General features: G+C 45.1%; 1 non-coding gene across 1 annotated transcript; it reads left to right on the top strand.

Moving 5' to 3' along the window:
* The first annotated feature begins 430 nt into the window (after window positions 1-430).
* On the top strand, window positions 431-502 carry TRNAE-UUC (transfer RNA glutamic acid (anticodon UUC)). Its single transcript has one exon. It is a non-coding gene; the product is annotated as a tRNA-Glu (tRNA).
* The last annotated feature ends 9,463 nt before the right edge of the window (window positions 503-9,965 follow it).

Raw genomic sequence — 9,965 nt, 5'->3', positions numbered from 1 at the left:
GGGCCCGAGGAGCTCGCGCGCCGCCTCCGCCCCGAACGCAAACAGCTGTTCCCAGAGACGTCGCCGCCCTCAACTTTGCCAACTGGTCCGCACGCACTTTGACCGGCGGAGCAGCCCGCACCCGTAGGCTGGGGAGGGGGCCGTTGGCGGAGTTTAAAAAAAAAAAAGAAAGAAAGGTGAAACAGCCGGTGTCGGGGCCGAGAGTCGCTGGGCTTGGCCTCAGAACTTTTCCACAGGCGGCGGAGCGACCCCGCCCCGCCGCTGGGACGCCCGCGCGCTCCTGCCAGGCGCGCTCCCGGGCTCGCGAGCGCGTGGGGAGAGGGGGAGCAGGCGGCGGCGGCCCCGAGGCAGCAGCGGGTGGTGGAGCTGGGGCGGCGGCGGCGGCGTTCGCTCTTGTCAGGTGAGTCACCGCGGAGCTCCTCACAGCACTTCCCATATGGTCTAGCGGTTAGGATTCCTGGTTTTCACCCAGGCGGCCCGGGTTCGACTCCCGGTATGGGAACGTGGTAACACTTTTCAGAAACTGACAGGCGAAACCGACTTGTTTAATTTCCAGTGGCTCTGGCTCTTTTTTTTTTTTCTTGGCCCCCACCCCGCCACCGCCCCATCCAGGTGATTTTGGGGGAGAACGCGCCTTAGAGCCCTGCGGTGAGACCTGGGCTGCCTCGAGTGCGGAGCCGGGCGGGCGGGAGGAGCGGGTGCGCTCAGGCTGCCGCTGCTCGCGCGGGAGGCCGGCGGGGCAGAGGCGCGGGGCGCGGGGTTTCGCTTCTCCCGGGGCCGGCCTCCCGCCGCTGCGGGCCCGGGCCGTCCCCTCCTCAAAGCTCGGGAGGCGATGATTAACCCCGGCCTCGCCTTATCGGCCCCCAGCGCCCCCGGCAGGCACACACCCTCGCCTCGGACGGTCGCGAGCGACGCGGGGCGTGTTCGCCCGCGCCCGGCTCGGAGCCCCGAGTCATCGCGCCCGGGGTCTTCACTAGAAACACCCCGCCCGCCCCCCGGACCCCCGACACAAAGCAGCCCCCGGGCGGGGTGCGGGCCTGGGACCCCGACCGCGCCGCTGCCGCCCGCCCGGCGCGGGTCCCCCCGGGGCGCCCGAGCCCCGCGCCGGGGGCGCCCCGGCTTGACATGGGGGGCGCCGGCCGCCGTTCACAGAAAGCACCCCAGACTCGGGAGCCGCAGACCTGAGTGCTTTGGCTCGGGAAGGGCGAGGGCATCCGTCCGGTGCTCCGCGCCCCGCTCCGCGCCCAACACACACACGCGCGCGCGCGTTCTGCAGAAGAAAAATAACCACTGGGATGAGATGTCTTTCAAGAAGAAATGTGACTTCTCCAAAGGGTCTATAACGTTTTGAGCGCCGCGGCTAGCAAATCCTGGCGTGGTGGTGGGGCTCGGAAGAGAGAAAATTGGCCGGAGCCTGGGGAGGGGATGTTATAACAAAGTTTCACTGTATTTTTAAATATAGAAGCCCTGTGTTTATTACAAAGAAGGGGCAGCTGTGTCAGCAGCATGTGAGTTGTAAATGAAACAAAAGCATTATCTTAAATGCAAGCTGAAATGAGAAAATGGGGTGAGCTATATAATGTTTAGCCTATTGGGCCTCTGGGAACAAATGAAGCAGGAAGAAGTGGCTCTTGTGGATGGGTTTCTGGACACTGCCGTGACGAGCAGCAGAAACTTGAATTGTACGTGCCTTCTCAAACTCTTGTTTTGATAGTTTTAGCTGTACCTTGAGTTTTGGAATAATCTGTTAGTGTGATCTGCATGATTAAGGATTAATTATTTTCACATTGTAAATAAACGTCCACAGCTAAATATGTTTTAGATCGTCTGTATTAATTTAAATATTTGGACGTTTACGCTGAGCACCCTCAGATATTTTGAAAGTTGACTGATGATCACGTTTTTTTAATGTGAGGAGGTTGTGGAGAGAATACTAAATGTATATTTTGGCTCCTTTGATCAGTATAACTTAGTGTAGCTCTTTCACTTCCTTATGCTCTGGGTTTAGAGCCATAAATTCTTGATAAAGCATATCACTCACAAACTTTAGAGCTTCAGGAATTGTTGAGCAATTCTTGTGTCAGTAATAAGAGTGGAAAAGTTTTGTTTAAATAGAGGATTGTGTCATTGTTCAGAAACCATTTACTGAGGCTCGAATTTGGAAGAAAGAAAAGAACTCTCTGCCTTAATTGTTTGCATAGTGCTTCATTCCTGATCTTGCATTTCCTAATGACTTGCTATTATACTGTACCAAATTGTGCTAAAATGGATGTGATTTTCAACTGAGTACCAGCTATAATTGCAAATGGCTTTATATGTACTCGAGAGTATGCTGAGAGGAGTAGTTTGATGACCGTTTCTCTATGTCCAAGACATAGACTTATAGGGCTTCCTCGGTGGCGCAGTGGATAAGAATCTACCTGCGAATACAGGAGACATGGGTTCGATGCCTGGTCTTGGAGGATTCCACATGCCTCGGAGCAGTTAAGACTGTGTGAACAGTTAGAACTGGACATGGAACAACAGACTGGTTCCAAATAGAAAAAGGAGTACATCAAGGCTGTATTGTCACCCTGCTTATTTAACTTATATGCAGAGTACATGATGAGAAACAGTGGGCTGGAAGAAGCACAAGCTGGAATCAAGATTGCAGGGAGAAATATCAATAACCTCAGATATGCAGGTGACACCACCCTTATGGCAGAAAGTGAAGAGGAACTGAAGAGCCTCTTGATGAAAGTGAAAGAGGAGAGTGAAAACGTTGGCTTAAAGCTCAACATTCAGAAAACTAAGATCATAGCATCTGGTCCCATCACTTCATGGCAAATAGATGGGGAAACAGTGTCAGACTTTATTTTTCGGGGCTCCAAAATCACTGCAGATGGTGATTGCAGCCATGAAATTAAAAGACACTTATTCCTTGGAAGGAAAGTTATGACCAACCTAGACAGCATATAAAAAAGCAGAGACATTACTTTGTCAACAAAGGTCCATCTAGTCAAGGCTGTGTTTTTCCCAGTGGTCATGTATGGATGTGAGAGTTGGACTGTGAAGAAAGCTGAGCGCCGAAGAATTGATACTTTTGAACTGTGGTGTCGGAGAAGACTCTGAGTTCCCTTGGACTGCAAGGAGGTCCAACCAGTCCATCCTAAAGGATATCAGTCCTGGGTGTTCATTGGAAGGACTGATGCTAAAACTGAAACTCCAATACTTTGGCCACTTCATGCGAAGAGTTGACTCATTGGAAAAGACCCTGATGCTGGGAGGGATTGGGGGCAGGAGGAGAAGGGGACGACAGAGGATGAGATGGCTGGATGGCATCACCGATTCAATGTACGAGTTTGAGTAAACTCTGGGAGTTGGTGATGGACAGGGAGGCCTGGCGTCCTGCAATTCATGGGGTCACAAAGAGTCGGACACGACTGAGCGACGGAACTGAACTGTGTGACGCAAATACAGAAGCCCAGTCGCCCTGGAGCCTGTGCTCCACAACAGGAGAAGACACTGTGATGAGAAGCCCTCGCGCTGCAACGTAGAGTAGACCATGCTCCCCGCAACTGGAGAAAGTTCTTGCAAAGCAATGAAGACCTAATGCAGCCAAAAATTTAAAAAAAAAAGACATAGATTTATATATTGTTGTGTACCAGGCAGAATTGGATAGGCCAGTGTCTGAGTTACAGAATTGCTGCAGGAGCATATGGGTGAGAAATCAGTTCTTCTCAGGGAAGAGGACTAGAGTCCCGACAAGGAGAGAAGAGTGTTTGTCCTGGACCTTGAAGAATGGGTAGAATTTCTCGTGATGGGGAATGTGTATCAAAGCTGAGCTTGTGGGTGGGGGGGAGTATGAGGCAGGCAAGTAGCCTGGTTGGGTGAGAGTACACAGTACCCAGAGGGAGCGTCATTGGGATCAGGTTGAGATATTAAAAGAGAGTTTTAACTGGATAACTTGACTGAGTAACAAGTTGTTTCGAGTTTGAGCAAACTCCAGGAGATAGTGAAGGACAGGGAAACGTGGTGTGTTGTAGTCCATGGGGTTGCAGAGTTGGACACGACTGAGCGACCAAACAGCAACCCAAGTTGTTTTAAGGGAGTGAAATTTATGTCAGTAGAGTTTTTAAAACATTTTTTGTCTCTTTGAAAAAACTAAATATAGCATAATATGTGAGAAACTTTTGTTGTTTTATAAGTCAAACTATATAGAAACGTGTAGAACGTTTTGTGCTCATGTTTTATGTTTAGCAGTTAAGATACTAAGTTTTAACTAATGGAATGGAGAAAAATCAGTCAACTAGAACTACATTTAAAAGAAGGGATTCTAGGTTTAAATTATGAGAATGATCTGCATTATATTCTTACTGAGTTGCTTTATTGAAAATGACCTTAATATTCTAAAACAGAGCTGCTAGTTACTGTCTGGGAAGTATACACCTTAAATTGGTCAAGACTAGGTAATACATTGGTCAGGACCAGGTAATACTAGGTAATACATTTGTAAGGATTCACTCATATGCTTGTGCCTTGTTTCCAGAACACAATTGGTAGTCTTGTTTTACATGTTTTCTCTTGGGCCACACTAAAAAGTCATACTAAGTGATGTAAATTATCCGAATAGTCTCTTTACTATTTGCTACTGTTTGGTGCAGTTAGAATGTGTGGCAGATCAGTAAGTGTTTGCATAGATGAGCACTTAAAGCAATATAAGGGATTAAAAAATTATGATGTCATTTTAAAACCCGAAGACCTTTACCGTGGTCTCTGAGCTCAACATTGTCTGACCTCTGCTTGCCTCCCCAGTGCCACCTCCTACCTTGACCTTTTCATCGTACTTTAGCCACACTGGCTTCTTCCTTTTTGTCTCTTGAAAGTGCCAAACTTGTCCTTTTCCCGGTTTTGTGCCTTGCTATTTGCACTGCCTGCGGCAGCTCTGCCCATCTCCCTCTTGTCGGTGTTACCTTATCAGAGAGACCCTGGGTACCAGAGAGTCTCCCTTTTCTGGTTACTGTCTAGTTACCTTATGCTGTTTTATTTTCTTCTTATCTAAAATAAACATTTTTGTTCCTGTTTATTTCTTGTCTTATTCTATTTAGAATATAAGCTCCATACATATATGCTTAGTCACTAAGTCATGTCCAGCTCTTTGCAACCCATGGACTGTAGCCTGCCAGGCTCTTCTGTCCATGGGGTTCTCCAGGCGAGAATACTGGAGTGGGTTGCCATTTCTTTCTCCAGGGGATCTTTCTGACCCGGGGAATGAACCAGAGTCTCTTGCATTGCAGGTGGATTCTGTACCACTGAGCCGCCATGGAAGGCCTAAATTCCATGAGGGTGAGGATACTGTATAGTAAGATCACTTCTGTTTTGCAAGAGTCAAATAGTAATGAAGAAGTTGGTGCCCTCATACGTTGCTTGGTGGAAATGTAAAATAGTGCAGCGACTTTGGGAAACTGGCTGTTCCCTCAAAATGTCAAACATAAAGTTACCATGTGCTGTGCTAAGTCGCTCAGTCATGTCCAACTCTATAACCCATGAACTGTGGCCCGCCAGGCTCCTCTGTCCATGGGATTCTCCAGGGAAGATTACTGGAGTGGGTTGCCATGCTCTCCCCCTGGGGATCGTCCTGACCCAGGGACTGAACCTGAATCTTACATCTTCTTGCATTGGCGCAAGTGAATTCTCTACCACTAGCGCCACCTTACCGTATGACCCAGAAACTCCACACCTAGGTATATACCCAAGAGAAATTAAAACATGTCTCTACATAAACTTGTACACAGATGTTTACAGCAGCATTATTCATAAGCAGAAAGTGGAAGCAACCCAAATGTCCATCATCTGATGAATACATGTATCCATACAATCACATATTATTTGGCAATAAAAAAGGATATATACTGATATATACCACATCGTGGATCAATCTCAGGAACATTGTGCTAAACGAAAGAAGCCAGGTTCAAAAGACCACACTTGATATAGTTCCACTTCTATGAAATGCCTAGAGTAGGCAAATCTATAGAGAAGGGGGATCGATTATCATTGTCTAGGACTGGAAGGAAGGAGGGAGGGGAACACAGAGGGATGGAGACTGTTACTCTAGGTGCAAGGTTTCTTCTTAGGATGATACAAATATCCTGAAATTACATTGTGATGATGGTTGCATCATCTGTAAATATACTAAAAAGATTGAATTCTACTGCGTGGATGAACCTCATGGTTATGTAAATGATATCGGAGGAAAACTTAAAAAGGATTGAGGCAATTAAAAAATACGGAATATTTTGTCTACATTTTACGCTTACCATTTGAATATTGAATATCTAAAAATGGAATGATTTAACACTACAGCTCTAGATAGTCCAGGAATGTAGCAAAGAGCTCAGTAAATAAAAGATGAAGGAGGTTAAAGTATACGGATAATTATGATACAGCGCATAGTGTGTTAAATGTCCAGAGGAGACCAAGCCAAGGGTTCCAGGGGTTTGAAGGTCTCTAAAACATCAGGTCTGGGTTTGTGTGAAGGAAGTGGGAAAAGGCCTCTAGGAGGCAGCATTTGAGATTGGCTTGGAAGGCTGGTTAGGCTTTGCTAGTAAAGGTGATTTGGTGGGAGGCAGGGCAATAAGGGGGCTTCCCTGGTGGCTCAAATGGTGAAGAATCTGCCTGTAATGCAGGAGGCCCGGGACATGGGAATGGCTTCCCTCTCCAGTGTTCTTGCCTGGAGAATCCCCATGGACAGAACGGGTCACAAAGAGTTGGACACGACTGAGTGACTAAGACTTCCACCTTTTTCAAGGCAATGAGGAAGCAAACAGGAGCAGAGGTTCTTTAATAGTTGCTAGCACAGTTTGGCTGAACTGAATATGAGTTGTGTTAAGAATGGACTAGCCGTGGCAGTTGGAGAAGGCGATGGCACCCCACTCCAGTACTCTTGCCTGGAAAATCCCATGGATGGAGGAGCCTGGTGGGCTGCAGTCCATGGGGTCGCTGAGTCGGACACGACTGAGCGACTTCACTTTCACTTTTCACTTTCATGCATTGGAGAAGGAAATGGCAACCCACTCCAGCGTTCTTGCCTGGAGAGTCCCAGAGACGGGGGATCCTGGTGGGCTGCCATCTATAGGGTTGCACAGAGTCGGACACAACTGAAGCGACTTAGCAGCAGCAGCAGCAGCAGCAGCAGTGGTAGTAGTATAATAGCATAGTGTAAGACGGCAAAAATAGGCTCAGGTCTGTAGCAGACAGTGTCACCGGTGGCAGATCTCCTCTGATGTCTTTATATCACCCCCCAGCCCCTGCCCCCCAACCATTAGTGTGCTTCTCATGGGTCACTCTTGGAAAGAGCTGTATCCCTTACCAGCAGAGACCTGGAAGTGCTGGGGGCTTCTCCCTCTTCCACTAACAGCTCTCAGTATCATTGGGGCAGGGACTTTGGCACTTTTCCTGTCTCTGTATGATCAACACTTGAAACAGTATCTGGCACTCAGTGAGCGTTCAGAAAATACTTAAATGAATAAATGAAGGAAAAGCAGGAAATGGCAAGGTATTTTCAAAGTGAAGTTTATTTCATAAATCCTCTTGACTTTTTTAATATTTATTTTTGCTTATTCATTTATTATATTTGGCTGCTCTGGGGTCTTAGTTGCAGCGTACGGAATCTAGTTCCCTGACCGGGGATCTAACCTGGGCTCCCTGCATTGTGAGTGCAGGGTCTTAGCTGCTGGGCCACCAGGGAATTCCCTCCACCTTGACTTGCAGAGCATTTTTGAGATAGGAGATTTTGAAAGATTCTGATTGTGAAGGCCCTTGGATTTTGGAGTAGGGAGTTACTTAGCTGGAAGAAGGAATTTCGGATAATATGATGAGTGTTTTGATGAAATTAATTTGCCAGCAGTGAGCAAGATGAACTGGAGCATGAAAGGATTGTGTCTGTGGTGTCCACATTGACCAGGATTGGGGAGGTCTTCTGCATATAGTAATAATCCAACAGCTTGCCTTGACTCTAGTATCTCCCTCAATAGGGTGTAGCAGCAGAATAGAAAAGATGAGATAGAAGAGGTACATTGAAAGGAAAATTTAAGATGTCAGAAAGTAAGTACTCCTTAAAGAATAGGGACATTATGAAGGGTAGATTTTTTTTTTTGAAGGGACAATTTTTGCAATTGTTGATCAGACAGTAAAGTGTTATTGCTCACCTGTGTGTGTGTCTTTTTGAACACTGAAATTGTACATTAAATTTGGAGATAAAATTAAGACTGTGAGACTGCCACCCTGTGGATAATATAACTTAGAACTAAAATCCTCAAAAATTATAATAAAACTTCATTCGTTTGAAGTTTACTATTATAGAACTGATTATGATTCTTCCACATTGGTATATGTAATTAGGCTTGTTAAATAAAAAGTTGAAATTAGTTTGACTTTTTCTGGAGCTTTTAAATGAATGGAAATGAATTCAACAGCTTAAAAATGTTGCAAAGAAAGTAAAAAATGCCTTTTAGATGACATACTTCTTTCTCTAGAAATTTAATGTTAAAAGAGTGTGCTTTTATAAAATGTTGTGCCATGTATGCCTATTATAAAATGGTATTTTTTTCTTATTGTATTTTTTGTTCTATTTTATATGTATCTCCTTGAGAGTGATATTTCTTGAAAAATAGGTGAACCCATACTCCATCGTTTTTTTCCCCCTAAGTGAAAGTGGCTTTCCCTTCTCATTTTTGTAGAGTTGGATTTTATTGTTAGAAATTAGCCATGCTTTGATGAATTGCCTTCATTGTATTTATGTAAATAACTTGGATTTTATTTTAGGTTGTTTATCTAGAAGGACAGTGTTCACAAATTAAACTGGTAAGCTAGCTTGAATCAAAATAAAATGGTGGTTGTGAAAAGATTGTTTGCTCTTTGCAACTCAGAAAGTGGTTCTGTCTAGATTTCTGCAAAATAAAACTTTCCCGGCAGATGAGTTCTTTACAGTCTAATGTTGTAAAGGGCTTACACGCTTGTTTTCCCTAAGGTGTCTGGAGGCATGGAAATTTGTGTTAGCAATAAAGCAGAAGTGGGCGGACACCTCGTTCTGAAGTCACAGTCACACATCTTTTCTGAACGTGATATCCAGACTGAGGGAGAGAATGAATGGCGCACCTGCTGACCCCCCTCACTTCAGGGACCTTAAGTGTTGGTCATGGTTAGATTTTCAAATATAATGCTAATGATGTTAAATATTCAGATATTTCTCAGTTATTTTTCTCAAAAGTGTAGTATGATAACATACTTTCTGTTTTTAGATAAATTTCTTATTTTTTAAAAAATATTCTAAATCATTTAGTTTTGGCTGAGCCAGGTCTTGGTTGCTGCGTGCAGGCTTTCTCTAGTTGCAGAGAGTGGGGGCTGCTCTTTGTTGCGATGTACAGGCTTCTCATTGCCGTGGTGGCTTCTCTTGTGGAGCACAGGCTCTAAGTGAGCGGGCTTCAGTGGCTGTGGTGCAGGGGCTTAGTTGCTCCACGGCATATGGAATCTTCTGGACTAAGGATCTAACCCGTGTCCCCTGCATTGGCAGGCAGATTCCTATCCACCGCGCCACCAGTGAAGTCCGATAATATACTTTCAGTGCTTGGTTTCATTTACCCTTTTCGAAGTAAATCGAATGCCTTTTCTGAACTGTTTTTTGCTGTGTTTATATCTTATATGCCCTAGTTGAAGTATACTGTGTAATTTTAAGTGAAATAGACTATTAATGATGAAAATACAAATCTTTTATCTAGGTCCCTAAGGTATGGTACCATATAAAAAACAGTATTATTTAGATTTTGTTTAAGGAAAGTAACTTTCAAAATACTTCTTTTTTTTTTTTGTCTCCTTTCTGAGTATTGGAACAAAGGGTCAATAAAGTTAGAGACCTATTTCTGTTTTGTAACTTTCTTTATTGGTGTCATTATCATACCGTTTTAAAAATCATGACCCTGAACTTA

The sequence above is a fragment of the Budorcas taxicolor genome, chromosome 12 (assembly GCF_023091745.1).
Source record: "Budorcas taxicolor isolate Tak-1 chromosome 12, Takin1.1, whole genome shotgun sequence".
Taxonomy (NCBI): Eukaryota; Metazoa; Chordata; class Mammalia; order Artiodactyla; family Bovidae; genus Budorcas; species Budorcas taxicolor.
This window is presented reverse-complemented; position numbering and strand designations above follow the sequence as displayed.